We start from the raw sequence: 21849 nt of genomic DNA on the forward strand, positions 1-21849 counted from the left end.
CCCCCCCGTGTCGGCGATCGCCGCAAACCGCAGGTCAATTCAGACCTGCGGTTTGCGGCTTTTACCTATTGCGGTGGCGGTGTGTGGCGGTGCCATCGGGTCCCCATGCGGCTGTAGGGGGGACCCGATGGCATGGAAGGCAGCGCGATGCCTTCCTTAGGCATCGCGCTGCCTTCCGGTGACAAGCCTGTGAGATTCAGCCCCCTGGATCTCACAGGCCGGAAGCTGTATGAGTAATACACACAGTATTACTCATACAGCCAATGCATTCCAATACAGAAGTATTGGAATGCATTGTAAAGGATTAGACCCCCAAAAGTTCAAGTCCCAAAGTGGGACAAAAAAAAAAGTGAAAAAAAGTTGAAAAAATAAAGTTTTCCCCCCAAAAAATTAAAAGTTTCAAGTAAAAATAAACAAAAATGTAATTTTCCCCAAATAAAGTAAAAACAAATTGGTAAAAATAGGGGAAAAAAAAGTATACATATTAGGTATCGCTGCGTCCATATCGACCGGCTCTATAAACATATCACATGACCTAACCCGTCAGATGAACACCGTAAAATATAAAAACTGTGCTAAATAAACCATTTTTTTGTCACCTTACATCACAAAAAGTACAACAGCAAGCGATCAAAAAGGCGTTTGCCCACCAAAATAGTAACAATCTAACCGTCACCTCATCCCACAAAAAATTCGCCCCTACCTGAGACAATCGCCCAAAAAAATAAAAAAACTATGGCTCAGAATATGGAGACACTAAAACATCATTTTTTTTGTTTTAAAAAAGCTGTCATTGTGTAAAACGTACATAAAAAAAAAAAGAGTATACATATTAGGTTAGCCGCATCCGTATTGACCGGCTCTATAAAAATATCACATGACCTAACCCCTCAGATGAACACCGTAAAAAATTTAAAATAAAAACTGTGCTAAATAAACCATTTTTTGTCACCTTACATTACAAAAAGTGTAATAGCAAGCGATTAAAAAGTCACACGCACCCCAAAATAGTGCCAATAAAACCGTCATCTCATCCCTCAAAAATCATACCCTACCCAAGGTAATCGCCCAAAAAAACTGAAAAAATTATGGCTCTCAGACTATGGAAACACTAAAACATGATTTTTTTTTGCTTCAAAAATGAAATCATTGTGTAAAACTTACATAAATAAAAAAAAGTATACATATTAGGTATCGCCACGTCCGTGACAACCTGGTCTATAAAAATACCACATGATCTAACCTGTCAGATGAATGTTGTAAATAACAAAAAATAAAAACAGTGCCAAAACAGCTATTTCTTGTTACCTTGCCTCACAAAAAGTGAAATATAGAGCAACCAAAAATCATATGTACCCTAAACTAGTACCAACAAAACTTCCACCCTATCCCGTAGTTTCTAAAATGGGGTCACTTTTTTGGAGTTTCTACTCTAGGGGTGCATCAGGGGGGCTTCAAATGGGACATGGTGTAAAAAAAAAAAACAGTCCAGCAAAATCTGCCTTCCAAAAACCTTATGGCATTCCATTCTGCGCCCTGCCGTGTGCCCGTACAGCGGTTTATGACCACATATGGGGTGTTTCTGTAAACTACAGAATCAGGGCCATAAATATTGAGTTTGTTTTGGCTGTTAACCCTTGCTTTGTAACTGGAAAAAAATTATTAAAATGGAAAATCTGCCAAAAAAGTGAAATTTTGAAATTGTATCTCTATTTTCCATTAATTCTTGTGGAACACCTAAAGGGTTAACGACGTTTGTAAAATCAGTTTTGAATACCTTGAGGGGTGTAGTTGATAGAATGGGGTCATTTTTGGGTGGTTTCTATTATGTAAGCCTCGCAAAGTGACTTCAGACCTGAACTGGTCCCTATAAATTGGGTTTTTGAAAATGTATGAAAAATTTCAAGATTTGCTTCTAAACTTCTAAGCCTTGTAACATCCCCAAAAAATAAAATATCATTCCCAAAATGATCCAAACATGAAGTAGACATATGGGGAATGTAAAGTAATAACTATTTTTGTAGGTATTACTATATATTATAGAAGTAGAGAAATTGAAACTTGGAAATTTGCAATTTTTTAAAATTTTTTGGTAAATTTGGTATTTTTTTATAAATAAAATATATATTTTTTTTACTTCATTTTACCAGTGTCATGAAGTACAATATGTGACGAAAAAACTATCTCAGAATGGCCTGGATAAGTCAAAGCGTTTTAAAGTTATCACCACTTAAAGTGACACTGGTCAGATTTGCAAAAAATGGCCTGGTCCTTAAGGTGAAATAAGGCTGTGTCCTTAAGGAGTTAAGAATTCTCCAGTCTGGATTGGGGATAGATTTTTTAAATTAATAGAAAGAATTATTAGGAACCTACTTTGGGGGCGGAAACGCGTAAGACTTAAACTAGACCATTGGTATAAGCCCTTGGAGAGAGGAGGAGTTAATCTCCCTTGCTTCAGGGGTTACTTTTTAGCCGCACAGTTCTGCTTTCTCCGTGAGTGGACTGAGAGCCCACTCTGTAAATATTTAGTTAATAGATCTCCTTATGATACTTTTTTTACACTATTGGAGTCTGGTCAATTGACCGACTCCGATAGAGAATTTAAATCCGCTAGGAACCTTTTTATGAAGTCATGGAATTCGATCAGACTTTGGTGTGGAGTGAAAGGTTCAATTGGATGTACTCCGTTATGGCATAATAAGCATTTCCAAAATTTAGCCGAACTAAATAGAGATTTATACTGGCAAAAAGGTAATATTCTGTATTTGACACAGGTAATAGGAAATGGGGACATTGTTTTATTCACGGTATCACAAAGACAAAATGTACACAAATTATCATGGTTTCGGTACCTACAGTTAAGGTCGGCACTATTAAATATCAAAGAAAAAAATAGGCTTGAAATTCATGCTTCTACACAATTTAATCAACTGATAGAGAATTTGGGGCAAAGGATGAAGATTTCTCAACTTTATAAGAGTTTACTTATAGCACGATTCGGTGATATTTTGTCTCCTGCACAGAGGGCATGGCAAAATGAATGCTCAATGATTCACTTGGAGGACCAGGAGAAACTATTTCAGGATCTTAGATCGGTTTCACATAATTTCAATCACGTTTTGGTGTAGTTTAATATCCTACATAGATTGTATGTTACTCCGCTATGGCTTAATAGATGTGGTATTAGGAATCATTCGAATTGTCCTAGGTGTGAGGTGCCTGATGCGGATTATTTGCATATGTTTTGGGCATGCCCAAAGTTGAAGCATTATTGGTGGTCTATTCATGATTATATTCAGAGAAAACTGAACGTGTGGATTCCTTTTATGGTTGATTTGGGGTTTTGGTGGATCTTGCCGGGGTGTCTTGTTATCAATATAAAAAAAATCTTTTGTTTAAGAAAATGTTTCTGGCAAGACTCCTAATAGCACGCTCTTGGTTTGCGCGAGAGGCTCCAAGTATTAATACATGGTTAAACTTGGTAGATACCAATAATAGATATGAACACATCTTATATAAACAAAGAGATACTGAGATAAAATGGAGTAAAATCTGGAGAGATTGGAATAGAGAGATCTTCCTCCGCTCTCTATCCTTCTACATCTTTCTCGGTCGGGTTACGGAGGGCTGGTGCCGAAAGAGGACACATCAGAGGGTGGGATGGGGAGGATTTGGGTGGGTTATATGGGTTTTGAAAATGAAGGTAATATATATATATATATGTGTTTAAAAAAAAAATTGTCTGTTACCGTTGGAACTTAATAAAATAAATAAATAACTCCTCCCACCGACCTGATGCAAAGAGAGGTAAGAAGGGACAGGTACATGTTGCTGCCTTCCCCTCTGAAGATGGACTCTATCTTCCTCCTAACGCTGTCAACACTTTAAAGAACACGTCTACAAGTATTGTAGTAATGTTTTTCTTGTTGAATTTTTGTTCCTTTTCGTTTTGCTGATTTTCCAGAAGAAATATCTATTATTCATGGACTTATCTAAAGTTTATTATTATTATAAATCATAGATTTCGATGGGGAGTGTCATGTTACACACGCATGGTTTGCCTTTTTATTCTGTGTGTCCCTTCTCTCTTCCCCTCCTGCTGTGCTCTCTGTAACGTCTCCTCCCCTCTCTCCCTTGCATTCTGGCTTCACTCTTCATCTCAACCACATGTATCCTGTCAGCTGCTCACACCATGATTTTTTGACCTATCCATCGGTGTATGATCTGCACAGTTTGGAATAAACTCCTTAATGATCTACAAGGTGTCGTTTGGATAAAGTCACTGTCAGCCAATTCAACTAAGATTGATGGTTACCGCTATCTCATCACAACTCTAAGTTACAGAGATCACACTTTCAATGCTTAGACAGGAGAGGCAGAACATGCCCCAAACGACTTGCAACTATAATTGCAGCGAAAGGTGGTAGTACAGTATGGAGCTGAATACAAATCCACCCACGTACACCCTTTCCAGATTTTTATTTATTAAAATGTTTGAAAATCATGTATCATTTTCCTTTCGCTTCACACATACTTGCCACTTTGTGTTGGCCTAACACATAGAATCTCAATAAAATACATTTATGTTTGTAGGTGTAACGTGAAAAAATGTGGAAACATTCAAGGAACTGTAATTCACCCAACTTATTCTTAAGTATCTCTTGAAGAGATGCTACATAGGATATGCTATTGCATGTAGCATTGCACTTTAGAAAAATACATATTCTAAGGCTCTAAAAATCAACAGATACTGTACTAGAAATGTGAAAACGTCTTTTTTTGTCTGAACAGATTAATCTGAAGGGTATTTGATCTGAGATGTACACCTCTTGCCTAGATCATTTTTTGGCAATTTAATTCCACTTTAATTGTAGGATAGTAACAAAGAGTTATTTATAACCTTGCTGGAGTTCAGCCACTATTGAGAAATTTTCTGAAATATCAAATCCTTATACACACAGTAGTCATACAGAACAATAGACACTAAGGTACATTTATCCAGAATCCAGATAATAGGCAAGTTTGATGTGGCACAAACTGTGTGTAATGCATTCTGAATATTGTTCCCTCATGATTAAGCCACATGGGTATATATATTTAGTGATAGCATCTTTTACATGGCATTGAACAGTTTCCTGAGAGACATTTTCAACGGATCCCTACTAGGAGCTTCCCCTTCACAGAGTGATGAGCATTAAGGTGCCATCACACGTGGCAGAATTTGTTGAAGAAAAGTTCTGTGACTGAAAATCAGTTCCATTCATCTGAATGGGGTTGTTTGGTGTCAAGCACATGGATTTCTGCAAGCCCCATTCAGATGAATGGAACAGATTTTCAGTCACAGACATTTTCTGCAACAAATTCTGTCGTGTGTGAAGACACTCTTAGGCCCCTTTCACACTGGCGAGTATTCCGCGCGGACGCGATGCGTGAGTTGAACGCATTGCACCCGCACTGAATCCTGACCCATTAATTTGTAGGCCCCATAGAAATGAATGGGGCTGCGTGAAAATCGCAAGCATCCGCAAGCGATTTTCACGCACGGTTGCTAGGTGACGATCGGGATGGGGACCCGATCAGTATTATTTCCCCTTATAACATGGTTATAAGGGGAAATAATAGCATTCTGAATACAGAATGCATAGTAAAATAGGGCTGGAGGGGTTAGAATAAATAAATAATTTAACTCACCTTAATCCACTTGTTCGCGCAGCCGGCATCTCTTCTGTCTTTATCTGTGAGCAATAGGACCTTTGATGATGTCACTACGCTCATCACATGATTCATCACCATGGTGATGGATCATGTGATGGACCATGTGATGAACGCAGTGACGTCATTAAAGGTCCTATTGCTCACAGATGAAGACAGAAGAGATGCGGGCTGCGCGAACAAGTGGATTAAGGTGAGTTAAACATTTTTTTATTTTTTTTTAACCCCTCCAGCCCTATTGTACTATGCATTCTGTATTCAGAATGCTATTATTTTCCCTTATAAACATGTTATAAGGGGAAATAATACAATCTACACGACAAATAACCTAAACCTGAACTTCTGTAAAGAAGTTCGGGTCTGGGTACCACAGTCGGTTTTTTATCATGAGCGTGCAAAACACATTGCACCCACGCGATAAAAACTGAACATCGGAACGCAATAGCAGTCAAAACTGTCTGCAATTGCGTTCCTATTCGCACGGGTTTGCCGCAATGCACCGGGACGCATCTTATGAGAACCATGGGACAATGATCAAGTCCTCTAATGGTGAAGTACCCTAGTGGGACTCAAAAAAAGTTTAATAAAATATTTAAAAATGTAAAAAACTATAAGGCCTCTTTCACACGGGGGCGAGATTTCCGCGCGGGTGCAATGCGTGAGGTGAACGCATTGCACCCGCACTAAATCCGGACCCATTCATTTCTATGGGGCTGTGCACATGAGCGGTGATTTTCACGCACCACTTGTGCGTTGCGTGAAAATCGTAGCATGCTCTATTTTGTGCGTTTTTCAAGCAATGCAATCAGGCCCCATAGAAGTGAATGGGGCTGCGTGAAAATCGCAAGCATCCGCAAGCAAGTGTGGATGCGGTGCGATTTTCACGCATGGTTGCTAGGAGACGATCGGGATGGGGACCCGATCATTATTATTTTCCCTTATAACATGGTTATAAGGGAAAATAATAGTATTCTTAATACAAAATGCTAAGTAAAATAGTGATGGAGGGGTTAAAAAATATATATAATTATTTAATTTACCTTAATCCACTTGTTGGCGCAGCTCGGCTTCTCTTCTTTCTTCTTCTTTGAGGAAAAGGACCTGTGGTGACGTCACTGCGCTCATCACATGGTCCGTCACATGATCTATCACCATGCGCTCATCACATGATCCATCACCATGGTGATGGATCATGTGACGGACCATGTGATGAGCGCAGTGACGTCGCCACGGGTTCTTTTCCTCAAAGAAGAAGAAAGAAGAGAAGCCGAGCTGCGCCATCAAGTGGATTAAGGTGAGTTAAATTATTATTTTTTTAACCTCTCAATCACTATTTTACTTAGCATTCTGTATTAAGAATGCTATTATTTTCCCTTATAACCATGTTATAAGTGAAAATAATAAAATCTACAGAACACCTAACCCAAACCCGAACTTCTGTGAAGAAGTCCGGGTTCGGGTCTGGGTACCAAATATGCAGATTTTTCTCACGCGCATGCAAAATGCATTAAAACGCTTTACACTTGCGGGGAAAAATCACGCATTTGCCCGCAACGCACCCGCATCCTATCCGGCCCTCACATGCGACGCCTGTGTGAAAGAGGCCTAAATAACACACAAAACCTCCCCATTAAAACAAACTTTATCATGGCAAAAAAAGTGAAAATGCACATCTCATTATTAAACCCACATGGTGAATGCAATAAAAATGTAGGTGCCTATAAAAACAGACATCTACAGAAAATAATTAAATAATAAAAAAATCATATGCACTACAAAATGGGGCCAATGAAAGCACAAAACAAAAGCCTTAACAAAGATTCATTGATTGAGAAAAATAGTTTAGGCTTCCTTCACACATAAATTTGATTTAGATTTAGATTTTTTTTTAAGATAAAAAAAAAACACCTGTAAAGATGCATACAGTTTTTCATGTTGCATGCATTTTTATGGCATTTTTTTTCCACACATTCTTTACATGTTTTTTTTCAAGTCTTTTTTCCCCAATAGGAAAGTATGTCGGGAAAAAATTCAATAGCTGTCATTTAAAAAAAATGGTAAACACTGCTAAGAAAAAAAAAACTTGTGTACTGCACTTAAAAAAAATCCCCTGGATGTGGTATTTTATGGGAAAAAAAGCTCCAAAAATGCATGGCAAAAACTGCAAAAATCAACTAAAACTCCCCCTATAACTGTCGCGTCATGCTGCAACTATCATTATAAAAATGTTGTGTGACTTTGGTGCGACATCAATGTCGTGGTCGCAATGTAGTGGTACCCTATATGTCGCCCTAGCCTAAAGAGGACCTTTCACTTGTATACAAACTAAAAACCATCTATATCAGTGGGCAGAGCGGCGCCCAAGGGTCCCCCTGCACTTACTAGTATGTCTGGGCGCCGCTCCGTTCGCCCCGGTATAGGCTCCGGTGTCTGCGCTCACTGGACTGATTTTTTGTATGAGGCGTGTCCCTTGCTGCAGCGCTGGCCAATCGCGGCGCACAGCTCATAGCCTGGCTATGAGCTGTGCGCTGCGATTGGCCAGCGCTGCAGCAAGGGACACGCCTCATACAAAAAAATCAGTCCAGAACAACAGAGGGAGCTGCACACACCAGAGCCTATACCGGGCGAACGGAGCGGCGCCCAGACATACTAGTAAGTGCAGGGGGACCCCTGGGCGCCGCTCAGCCCACTGATATAGATGGTTTTTAGTTTGTATACAAGTGAAAGGTCCTCTTAAAGACTCTTACTTTTCATCACTGATGAGTGCCATGGATTTATGCTTCTGTTCTCTGATGGAACTTTGTGATTGACCCATTATTCACTGAGCACCACTGATAAATAGTTTGTTGCTGTAGTACCACTGGTCCTAGCAGTGCACGCAGGTGTACCGACATTCAGGGGTTTTGCTATTCTCTTTGATCCGACAGCAATGGCGGAACTGGTTTCTGACAGGCAATTATGTATGTGTGGTCAATGTATGTTGCAATAACTTTAGGCACACTTGGTACATACACTTAAGAAGTTTATGACCCATAAAACCAAGTACGTTGTGTATGTAGGTAGTCATGTACGCTTACTGCAAATGGGGAGGGTTCCCCTAGATTGATACAACATATGCAGGAGCGTCACAATAATGATGCAAGACTCATGCAGTTTATGGGCTTGATTTGTCTGCAGAATACCTCTTGGAGGGGGGGGGGGGGTTAATAGATATAAATTGTTGCTCCAGAAAGAAGCTAAACTGGAGAATCTTGATGATCAGAGTGCATTTTTAATGTGCTGAATATTGTATCTAAATTATGTCCAAGTATCTGTGCAAGTACCCTTCTCCCTGTTGTAATGTGGTGTTTTTTTAAAAACTTTGTATATGTATCAATAAAGCTGGATATATAAATGGGTGTGGTTAACTGTAGTGCTGTGGCCCAAGGAAATGCACCTATTCACAAAATGGCCGATGTCTGACCTACTCCACTGTCTGTAACCTTATGCAATACAAAAAGATAAGTTGATAAAAAAAATGATGGAAAAATAAAAGCACTATGGCTCTTAGAATACAGTGAACTAACAAAGCAAAAATAATGCTTGGTCTTTAAAAAAAGATGGGATACATTATTAAATTGAACTCTTAAAGGGTTTATGCCAGTCAATTGATGTAAAAAATTTAAATTCTACTACTCTGCTAGATGACCAGGGGGCATGTTCATTCTATGGAGGTGTGTCCTTTCTGCTAAGCTGACATAGGGAGATTTGCAGCAGAAGGGCCGGGCCCTGAGCTGTGACAGGGAGAGAACTGCAGCAGAAATAACATACCCCCTAAGAAAAGGCATGCCCTCTGTGCTGTCAGCTTGAAATAAATCTAGCAGAGTAATTGAAGCAATGAATGAGGAGATCTCTGGTAACATGTACAGTACAGGGCTGGTTCTAGGTTTGTTAGAAGAGATTGTCATGTACTATATGATGTCCGATTTTTTGCATCAGTCATGGCATAACCCATTTAAATAATTGGACATACACATTAGATAAATGTCTGTTGAACATGCCAACTTTAGGAGAATCAAGGGGAGGACTGGGAACTTAAAGTGGCCCTGGAAAAAAAAACTAAAAGTGGCCCCGTTTTGTAGCTGGGTACAAATTGATGGAAGACAGGGCCAGCACTACCATATTGTGGCACATTATCCCACCCCAACAGAGCCAAATACCACAGTCCATCACAAAATACATCACCAAAAACTCCCACTGGCCGACCTGTAAGGTCTATGGCCAATCCACTCTAATGTGTATTGGGACCTCCTGACAGATGTCAGAGTAAAGAAGGACTGGACATGTTTGGCAGTGGCTTATTCCCCTCTCCCCACTGAAATAATTTACAAGGGCCCATGGGTGAAAAACAATACACACACCGTGTAACATAAAATGGCCAAACTTTTATTTCTCTAGGAATATATTATTGCTTCTGGAAAATAAATAGCATGTACAAAGTAACAGTAACAATCATTTCTGCACAGGGTCATGAAGGAAAGAATGTAAGTTCCATTTTACTTGGCTAGATAACTGCACTTGTAGATGAAGGAACAGAAAAGCAGATGTCCCACCAACAAGGAGGGTTAGTAAGAAATCTCATTCCTCTGGCATATCGATAGAAATGGAAGGGCTCCTTCCCATTGTACATGTGAAAATGAAAGGATCTGGACATTCTGATCTAATAAAAAAAAAAAGTTGATGCACATTATCTAGCAATTCGTATCACTGGATCTGAATTCTTGACCCGGGCAATAGAAAATTCACACTATAGGTAACCAACTTTAGTTACCAATTACAAAAACTGTTATGGATCAAGTGTAACTATTAGGGTCCTTGCAAACGAGCGTGTCCAGATTAGGTCCGGATGCGTTGCGAATGCGTTCAGTGAAAAATGCGCGATTTCGCAGGCAAAGTCATTCAGTTTTGCATACGATCACGTTCAGTTTTTATCGTGCGGGTGCAATGCGTTTGGAAGCGTTTTGCCTGCCGTGATAAAAAACTGAATGTATACAAACAACATCTCTTAGCAACCATCCGTGAAAAACACATCGCATCTGCACTTGCTTGCGGATGCGATTTTCACGCAGCTCCATTCATTTCTATGGGGCCAGCATTGCATGAAAATCGCAGAATATAGAACATACTGCGATTTTCACGCAACACACAAGTGATGCGTGAAAACCAACACACATGTACACAGCCCCACTGAAATGAATGGGTCTGGATTCCCCTGGGGGCGCAATGCGTTCGCATCAAGCATTGCACCCGCGCGGAATACTCGCTCGTGTGAAAGGGGCCTTAGAACAATATTATGTATTACGCACATGGTCTGACTAATGCTTCAGTAGAATGCTCCATAGTACCAGACGTTTAGGAAGTCAATGAAATCTACAATCAGGATCAATGTTTCTTTCTTCTATAGTCATTTACGTATGTTTGTCTAAACACTTAGGCCTCATTCGTTAAGTGATTTCCATCAGTGATTGTGAGCCAAAACCAGGGGTGGCTTTAGACACAGAACAGACGCAGATCTTTCCCTTATACCTTATGTCTGTGGAGGCTCTAATCCTGGTTTTGGCTCACAATCACTGATGGAAATCACTGACCGAACACTGAATAAGGCCTTAGGGTGAAGCCACACAGAGCGGGACTGTAATGCAGCCAACAACTGTGGCAGATGCTGTGGTTTTTAATTTGATAGTTAAATAGCTGTATGAAATTGCCAGAAAACTGCTGTTTCACCTGCAAAACCGCATAGTCCAATACCAAATGATTTTGTTTTCTAGCCAAATCATCTGGCCATTTGACAATCAATTTAAAAAAAGATTTTTGGCCGCATCACAGCTACCCCATCTGGCCTCATCCTAAGGCTACATTCCCATGACCATATGTGTTTTGCGGTCCGCAAATTGCGGATCCGCAAAAAAAAGGATGACATTCCGTCTGGCATCCGTTTTATTTGCAGATCCATTGTAACAATGCTTATCCTTGTCCGCAAAACCGACAAGAATAGGACATGTTTTTTTTTTGGCGGGGCTACGGAACAGACATGCGGATAACACACGGTGTGCTGTCCGCCTTTTTTGCGGACCCATTGAAAGGAATGGGTCTGCATCCTATCCGCAAAAAAAACGTAAATGGACACGGAAACAAAATACATTTGTGTGAATGTAGCCTTAAACAGGTCAATTAAATGTGATTTAGACCCCATTCACACAACCATATTTTTTCTCTGCATTTTTTGCGGATTGTATACGGACCCATATTGGGTTACGTTACAATGGGTCTGCAAAAAAGAAACAGATGCAACATGGATGTCACCATCCATTTTTTTGCAGATCCACATGTTGCGGACCACAAAATACATACGGTGAATGCACCCTTATGTGGGATTTATACAGAATACTTAATTAGTGGACAGAAAACAATATCAAAAATAATCTGATTGCACTTTCCTATTATCAGATAATCTGAACTAAAAATGTTGTGGTCACAAAAAAAGCTGAACAAGAGCGTAACACTTAAAGGGGTCGTCCAAGTTATTTTCATTGATTACTATCCTAAGGATGGGTCATCAATATCAGATCGGAGGGGGTCTGACACCCAGAACCCTCACCGATTAGCTGGTTAAAGAGAAGGCGAATGTGGTGCCAGCGCTGCCTTCTCTATATTGTTTACCTGCTCGTCGTCGCAACAGCAGCATTGAGCAGGTGAAATTACAAGAAGTCATCCTATTCACTTTTAATGAGGATAGGTTATCAATGAAAATAACTTGGAAAACCCCTTTAATTAATAGAACTTTCTTATTAATGTTACAACCTGTAATCACAGATAAGCTTTGATCAATCAATTTACAGGAAACTACTGTATTAAAACAAGTTCAACAATTTATATATAGAGGTTATCTCCATAAAAAAGCTAATTGTAAATATCCTAATAACATTTCAAGGTGAACATACACTTTATTAAACATGTACACAAACGTGTATAAAAGCTGGCACTGCCACGTGTCACCCGCATCCCTGACCACTTTGTTTTGTAAAAGAATAAAGCACTAAAGTTTTGACATATGGTGAATGCCGCCGCTTTTCTAGATCTCGGAAAACATACACTTCGATGAAATGACAATTTGGGAATTAAGAAAAATACAGTAAACTTTTTTTTTTTTTTTTACTTGCATATAAACACATTAAATAACCTTCATATCTGTTACCTTTACAAAGTAAAATGTCTACAGAAAAAAAGTCAAAACATTTTAAAGAGATTGGCCCAGATTTACTAATGTGCCTGCAGTTCACCTATAATCCATCTAAAAAGTGGTGCAAATTGGCACAATTTTGCCGCAACACTTTTTCCCAATTTTCTTAAAAAGGGGTCGGACTTGGTGGGAAGGGGGTGAAGCTTTTCAGGAAAGGGACATGGCCTAACATGCCCCACTTTGAGCCACACTCTAGTAGATCATATAGACTTAACGTTTCTACCCTTTACCACATTTATTCCCCAGCCTGAGCCACTGTGATAAACCTGGTGCCTTTAGTCTAGGCAGGCTGTCACTTCTTTTATCAGGATGAAAGCTGCCCCATTATTGGCAGCACATCTCCTTGTTCAATCAGGGATGTGCTGCCGATAATAAATGAAACTGATTATGGGGGGAACGTCTGCAGAAGCAATTGTTCCTCTGAGACGCAGTTTGCATTGGCTGGTCACTGTGTAATCAGGCCGGTGGATGTTCTGCACTTCCCGTACATCATTTATTACAGCCCTAAAGCTAGCTATACATTATACTTCGTCGGCCAATCCTGCCGAGAACGGCCGACACACTAAGGCTGGGTTCACGAGTTCTGGTTGGCTTGCAGGCAGGCGCCGCGGCGGGAACTTCTGTTCTGGCCTTTGGGACTGGGACGGACTGGACTGGAATCTCAGCTGCCCTCGCCCCTCCATCACACACATGTGGGACTCGGACCCCACCCCAATCATTCATTAAAGGGCTTCTGTCAGCCCACTAAACCGTTTTTTTTTTTCTTTACTAATAATCCCTATACTGCGAGCTCTGCATACATAAGTTAAATAATCATTTTGGTTCAGTAGAATTTGATAAAAAGCTATTTTTAAAATATGCAAATTACCTTGCTACCAGCAAGTAGGGCGGCTACTTGCTGGTAGCAGCCGCATCCTCCGATCCTAATGACGCCCCCTCCGCATTGTGATTGACAGGGCCAGGGAACGGAATCGTTCTCTGCTGGCCCTGCCTGTTAGCATTCAAAATCTGGCGCCTGCGCCGTGGCCGCACGTAACTTCAATCTGCGCAGGCGCACTGAGAGGCGGCCGCTCGCTCCTCAATGCGCCTGCGTCGGGTGTAGATGTGACGTCATCGGCGCATTGAGGATGGAGCGAGTGGCCGCCTCTCAGTGCGCCTGCGCAGATTGAAGATACGTACGGCCGCGGCGCAGGCGCCAGATTTTGAATGCTAACAGGCAGGGCCAGCAGAGAACGATTCCGTTCCCTGGCCCTGTCAATCACAATGCGGAGGAGGCGTCATTAGGATCGGAGGATGCGGCTGCTACCAGCAAGTAGCCACCCTACTTGCTGGTAGCAAGGTAATTTGCATATTTTAAAAATAGCTTTTTATCAAATTCTACTGAACCAAAATGATTATTTAACTTATGTATGCAGAGCTCGCAGTATAGGGATTATTAGTAAACAAAAAAAAAAAAACGGTTTAGTGGGCTGACAGAAGCCCTTTAAGATCCCCCATAACACTGCGCCTGCGCACTGAGGAAGAGAGAGAAAGGAGGGGAAATATTCCAGAAAAGCAAGCAGAGGATGGCACAGCAGACGACTGAACAGCTTCTTTTGGACAGTAAAGGGGGCGTTGCTTCAGCATGGCGGCGTGAAGACGCATGTTAGGAGAGCTCCGTGACCTGCTTCAGGGAAACAAGCGAGACCACCTTCCTACTCACTTCTTTTTGGCCATGACTAAAGGGAGACGATCGAGAAGCCAACCCGCGGTCCCTCCTGAGCACTCCATCGGCCGTTTTCTTCGATCCACCCAGCAAGGAGGCTCGGAGTCGCCTACAATGGTCGCCGCTTCCTCCTCACTGCGGCCAACGGCACAGCCGTTTCTGCCTGCGCCAGCATCGGAGTTCCCTCTTTTAAGAGAGCAGCACCTGGGTGATCCTCATCCATACCACTCAGCCCCGGCCTCCTTAAGCGAGATAGACACCCGACCGGGTCCCCTGCTACACCACACAGCTCCATACCAGCCGGAGCTTTCAGGTACCGCCACTCAGGCGAGATCGGGGCCTATTGAAGGTGACGGCCTACAAGCCCGCGCCTCTTCGCCTCACCCGGCAAGTCACCATATGAATGGGACACAGCAAACTCCCGGGAGGGATAATGCACATAGCCACTCTCTTACTGCTAGCCCCTCAAGGGGTTCTGTTGGGGGGATGCCTCAGGCCCTGCTGAACCCTGCTCCTACTCAGGGTCGCATAATGCCTACCCCTGACACTCATCCTCTCAGTCAAGGCATACCTGCCATTTTATCCTCGCTGACACAGCAACCTGAGGAATCGCAGGGGCTCACCCCGCCCCCATCTACCATCGATCGCACATTGGCAGAACTCTGGGAAATGGTGAGAGCATTGCCCACAAAATCTGACCTAGAGGCACAAGTGGCCCGCATTGAGACCAAACAGGCCCAGGCTCTTCAGACAGTTCGTGATGATGTTCATCAGCTAGACATCCGGCTGTAATCGCTAGAACACCGTTACGCGGCCACAGCATCTACGGTCCACTCTCATTCCGCGTCCCTGTCTGCACATACCTCTCAATTGCAGGACTTCTCTTTACACCTTGACGACGTGGAAAATAGAGGCCGCCGGAACAACCTTAAGCTCCGTAACATCCCAGAGTCTGTCCCCAGCGACCAGTTACATTCCATCGTGGTCGACATATTCAACTCGGTCCTAGATAATCCACCTTTGACCAAGATTGAGCTAGACAGAGTTCACAGGACCGCAGGACCCAGAAATCGTGACTTGGAGAGGCCACGTGATGTCATCTGCCGGGTCCATTTTTACACAGTGAAAGAGCGAATTCTACGCAAAGCCTGGGAAAAGAAGGAACTTTTCTTTGAGGACACTCCGATTACTATCTTGCCAGATGTGTCCCGCCTAACCCTATCTATGCGGAGAATGGTCAGACCTCTGCTAGAAGCAATTAAAGAAGCAGGAGCATCTTACCGCTGGGGTCATCCGTTCCACATCATTGTCCGATACTCTAACGGCCAGTCAATGCTAGTCCGCTCTCCTGCTGATCTCTCGGATCTTTTCAAGTTCCTGGATATCCATCCATTTGCAGTTCCTGATTGGACGTTGCCTCCACTCCTGCAAGAGTCACCACAAAGGATGGATTTCCCTCGACGATCAGCATCTCCTTCCTCGAGACGCACATCTCCCGGCCGTTCCAGCTCCTCCAGCGGCCGTCCATCCAGGCCTCACTACCAGCCTTCAAGACGACTTCCACCGTCTCCCCGTTGATCCGCCATCCTCTTCTCTGTTGATGCGACCCTCCACCTGCATTCCTGAAGGGGACTTGGCTGAGATACTCTACATGTCCCTTCAATCTCCGAGGACATTAATGGTCTTATGACTCTGTTCTTATCTTATCCTCTGTGTTCCCTGTTAACTTCCTGCGCTACCTCCTATTTCCTCTCTCTTGTAGGTATAAACCCTTACACCTATCCTTTCCTCTCACCGCTGCCAATGTTACTTTACATTCTAGGAAGGGGTCTCTCGGATGCAAAATTCTTCTGCCTCACTTTTAGGTCACTGGGCGTTCCCCCTGAGATTAGGTTCCATCTTCTCTTCTAGACGCTGAATCCTGAATCCTCCTGAATCATGCTAGACTAGACCTTCTTACCAGGGCGGAGATTGATCCAATAGCCTTCTCTGACCACGCCCTAATCTCTATATCGCTTTCTTTCCCGACCCACCAAACCAGGGCCTGGCATTGGCAGTTGAATGACTCACTCCTACAAGACCTGCAGGTCTCTTCTGAAATCCGGAAAGACCTGACTACTTTGTGACTAATGTAGCACCAGAGAGTGATCCCCTTACTATCTGGGAAGCCCATAAAAGCTTTATCCGAGGCTCCTTTATAAAACTAGGTTCCCAGTTGAAAAAAGAGAGAGCAGCAAAGATAACTTCCCTTCTATTGGGCATTCACGCGTTAGAACAGCAACACAAACAGACCCTGGACTCGCAGCTGGGAGCAGAACTCACCCAGCTTTAAGATCAGGTTAGTTCACTTTGCCTCTCAAAAGCGAAGGCGACCTTAACCAAATGCCGTAGACACTACTATGAACATGAAAATAAACCAGGCAGAACCCTTGCCCGGGCTTTGCGGAAAATTAGGCTATGCTCTTATGTTCCACACGTGTCAACCCTCTCCGGTTCCAAGGTCTCCCTTCCACGGGAAATAACAGAAGCGTTCAGATCCTACTATCACACACTATATAACTTAGAGGACTCTCATCAGTCCACTGCCCGTAAATCAATGCCCTCAATGAAGACTTATCTCGAGTCCGCGGGCCTTCCATCTCTCCCCCCAGGGGTGGTTTCAGTATTGGAGACGCCCATATCCCTATCTGAGTTACAGGCTGCTATTAAAGATTCCCAAACAGGGAAGGCTCCTGGTCCAGATGGACTCACGCTACCCTACTATAAACAATTTGGGGACATTTTATCTACTAATTTTTTAGCTGCCTTTAACTCATTTGATATGTCCCGTACTCTCCCCAACGATACCCTTAGAGCACACATTACGGTCGTCCCCAAGGAAGGGAAGGACCTTCCACAATGCCAAAGTTACCGTCCCATCTCACTGATTAATGTGGACTTAAAATTGTTCTCTAAAATACTTGCCACTCGCTTCCTACCACATCTCCAAAAATGAATCCATTTGGACCAAACTGGGTTCTTACCCTTGAGAGAAGCCCGGGATAACACAACAAGAGCAATAAACATAATTTACCAAGCTGTTACCTCTAAGATCCCAACATTATTCCTATCAACTGACGCCGAAAAGGCATTTGATAGGGTCAATTGGAAATTCATGTTTGAGACCCTACGTCACATAGGACTAGGTGAGAAGATGATGTCCAGAATTATTAATCTTTACTCCAACCCCACGGCAGTAGTCAAAGTGAATGGCCAATTTTCCTCGCCCCTATCCATCCGCAATGGAACGAGACAGGGCTGCCCCCTATCCCCTGTAATATTTGTGATCTGTCTGGAACCGCTTCTTTGCCACATAAGGGGAAACCCCGATATTACTGGGTTGCAGATCCATGGGTCATCACACAAAGTCGCAGCCTACGCTGATGATCTCCTATTCTTCCTCACCAACCCAAGGATTACCCTCCCAAACCTGTTGCGGGAACTTAAAGTATATGCCCACCTTTCGAACTTTAAGATTAACTATCAGAAATCTGAAGCATTAAACATTACTTTCCCATCTGCCACTGTCACGTAAATTTCAGAGAATTTCCCCTTTAAATGGGCGCGCTCGTCTTTAAAGTACCTTGGAATATTTCTGACCCCTACACTCTCTGACCTATACCAGGTTAACTACCCGCCTCTTCTCTGGACCATAAAATCTGACTTAGACAGGTAGCATGAAAACACGTTTTCATGGTTTGGTAGGATCTCTATTTTTAAAATGAACGTATTGCCAAAAACCCTTTTCTTCTTTCAAGCTCTTCCGGTTCATATTCCTAGACTCTTTTTTCACAATCTTTTGAAAATGTTGACTCATTTTATTTGGGCCGGTAAACCGTCCAGAATAGCCAGGTCAATATTTTTTCGCCCCAAACTGGAAGGAGGACTAGGGCTGCCAGACTTCCTTTCCTACCACAGAGCATCACACCTCCTTAGAATTGTAGACTGGTGTCGCCACAAGGCCTATAAACAATCTCGGTTGAACAGTCTTTTCTGTCTACTCCATTGCCTGCTACTCCATGGCTGGCCGCTCACATACCATTGGAGGCTCGCTTACATCCGACCATAGGCCCTTCCCTGAAAGTCTTTTCTATCATTCAAAATCGCCCGAGTATCTCCCCGTCCCCCTCTCCTATGTTCCCTCTCCTGGGTAATCCACAATTTCCCCCTGGGATGGAACGCGGACCCTTTCGTGTTCTGGTGAATTGCAACAAATTCAGGGCCCATCATCTGATCGCCTCGAATTTGTGGCTCACCCCCCAACAAATCTCAGAGATGACTGATATCCCTAACATTAACCCTTGGCAGTCTCGGCAACTTAAACATTACATGGCCACTCTTTCTCCAGCAGTGTCTTATGTCCGTGACAAAACAGACTTTGAGTCTCTTTGCGACCAATCTGGTGTGACAAGACGTACCCTTTCTCAAATGTACAACTTACTACTCACTCCACCCAACCAACCTCCTCCCAACTATATCACTGAATGGGAAGCTGATCTAGATATCGCGCTTTACTTGGAACAAAGATTAAGATTGTATACATGCATTCACAAAACATCTATTGCTAGCAATGTCCAAGAAGCTGGATTCAAACTTATGTCCCGTTGGTATAGGGTCCCTACTAGACTTAACTCTATTTTCCCGACAATCTCGCCTTTATGTTGGCGTTGTGGCTCCGAGAGAGGCACTATCCTACACACATTCTGGAACTGTCCTCATCTTTTGGGTTTCTGGGATTCGGTGTGGTTGATTACATCTAAATTCACCTCATATACCCTCCCTAAGACGCCTGCTTTCTTCCTGCTCCATCAGTGCGAGATTCCTCTCTCTACCTATAAAAGATCTGTGGTAAGACATCTGGTAAACGCTGCAAGAGCTTGTATCCCGTGTCTTTGGAGGCAACCATCTGTTCCCTCTGTAACCATGTGGATCAACAAAGTCCAGGAGACCATGAAAATGGAAGATCTCACCTCGTCATTAAGACACACTGAGAAGAGGTTTACTAAAACTTGGAGTCATTGGTTGGAATTCTACGACTCCGCAGAATGTAGAACACTTTTATCCCACACGTGAGAGCGAAGTTTGTTGTTAACTTTCCTTTCCCTCCTTCCCCTCTCCCTCCCCTTCCCTTTCTCTTTACTATTTTCATCCCTTTCCTTTCTTTCTCTTCCTTTGTACGTCTGTTTGTGATCCAGTTTCTTCAAATTGTTCCACATATGACTGCGTGGTATCCCATTGGGTACTGTGCTTATTTACCTAACCAATTGTCATTTGTTATATTTTTGCTTCATTCAGTGAACTTTGTTCAATATCTGCTTCATGGCTTGTCATGGTTTTGATAATTGAAAAATTGAAAATCCTAAATAAAGAATTTACAAAAAATAAATAAAAAAAGGCTGGGTTCACATCACATTTACATATACATATATACAAAAAAAAACATATATGTTAACGCATGCCCCATACACATGCCATACCGTGGCATCTGTTCACCCTAGATTTCTATTGTAAAAAAATGTATACGTTAACATACAGTGATGGCCAGTTCGCATTGTTCGCCCGCGAACATATGCAGGCTGCCATCTTTTTTCACAATTATAGATGTGGGGAAACCAGCACTCACTCAAATGCACGCTGCACGGGAGAGGACGTCAATCCACAGTAATATGAACAAAGGATCCCAGCAGTCGCGTCTTTGTGAATCAAATCTCTTTTATTCCATAGACCAGGACCAGGTTTCGGCAATGTGCCTTCATCAACTGTTGATGAAGGCACATTGCCGAAACCTGGTCCTGGTCTATGGAATAAAAGAGATTTGATTCACAAAGACGCGACTGCTGGGATCCTTTGTTCATATCTTTTTTCACAAGTCCGGCGAGGCACAGGTAAGCCCTTACCTGTGCCTGTGCCGCGAGCCGGTCTGAAAACAAATGCGGTCACCGGGAGCAGGCAGTTCCGAGAACAGCCCGATGAAGGCCCCCGGTGGCTGTTCTCATAACTGCCTGCTCCCACTAACCGCACTTGTTTTCAGACCGTCTCGCGCACAGGCACAGGTAAGGGCTTACCTGTGCCTCGCCGGACTTGTGAAAAAAGATGGCAGCCCGCATATGTTCGCGGGCCAACAATGCGAACTGGCCATCAATGTTAACATATACATTTTTTTAATCATAGGGCACTTGATGTGAACCCAGCCTAACGTGTATGGAGCTTTGTAAGTGTATAGCAGCGGTTTTCTCCGCTCTGCCCATAGTATATATAGAAACGTTCCGCCAAGCCGAACGTGTTTGTATATAGGGAAGCGGGAGGGAGATGGAAGAGATAGGTTAAGTTTACAACATCTACAGGTTTAGTAAATCTGGGCCATAGGGTAAGCCAGTCAAATAATTTACTGGTTTTGAGGTCACTTTCAGTACAAACAATCTTCAAGTTTACTTTGAGGTAATCTCGTTTTCAGAAGAGAATACATAATCTTGTTTTAAAAAATAAATAAAAATAAATAACTTCCAGAACTGTAATATGTATATGTGTATGTATATATATATATATATATATATATATATATATCCTCCTTCATTTTAATATATTCTAAAATATTATTATCTTTGCTATTATGGATGGATGTTAGCCTTTTTCAATATACACTATCAAAATAAATAATTACTGTTTCTGCAATATTTTTTTTTTTACAACTATTAGAAAAACCTCTATAACCATAAAATATTTTGTAACGCACTGTCAACATATATTACCAGTACAAAAAACTTCATTTGCCGGGGGGTGCTGTGCTGCCCAGTCATTTATAGTTACACCACTGGGACAGGACCAAAGGAAAGGTTTGAGAAAGGTTGGGATCTGTCCCTGTTTTTGGTATATAGCTTTGGGCAGGGTTTTCAAATAAGGAGTTAAAGGGGTTATCCAACATTATATCAGACCTCCCTGAGTGGCCGACCCATGGTGGTGATCATACTTACTTGGTCCCCACTTCAGGGTTCGGTCTCTATCGCCCCACAGCTGGCTCGGGATCTCCCTGGTGCGCTGATATTAACATCCTGCTGACAGGGGGACATGTGACCACTGCAGCCAATAGCTGGCCACAGTGGTGACTTGCATCACG

This window comes from Bufo bufo, chromosome 3 (assembly GCF_905171765.1).
Source record: "Bufo bufo chromosome 3, aBufBuf1.1, whole genome shotgun sequence".
Lineage (NCBI taxonomy): Eukaryota > Metazoa > Chordata > Amphibia > Anura > Bufonidae > Bufo > Bufo bufo.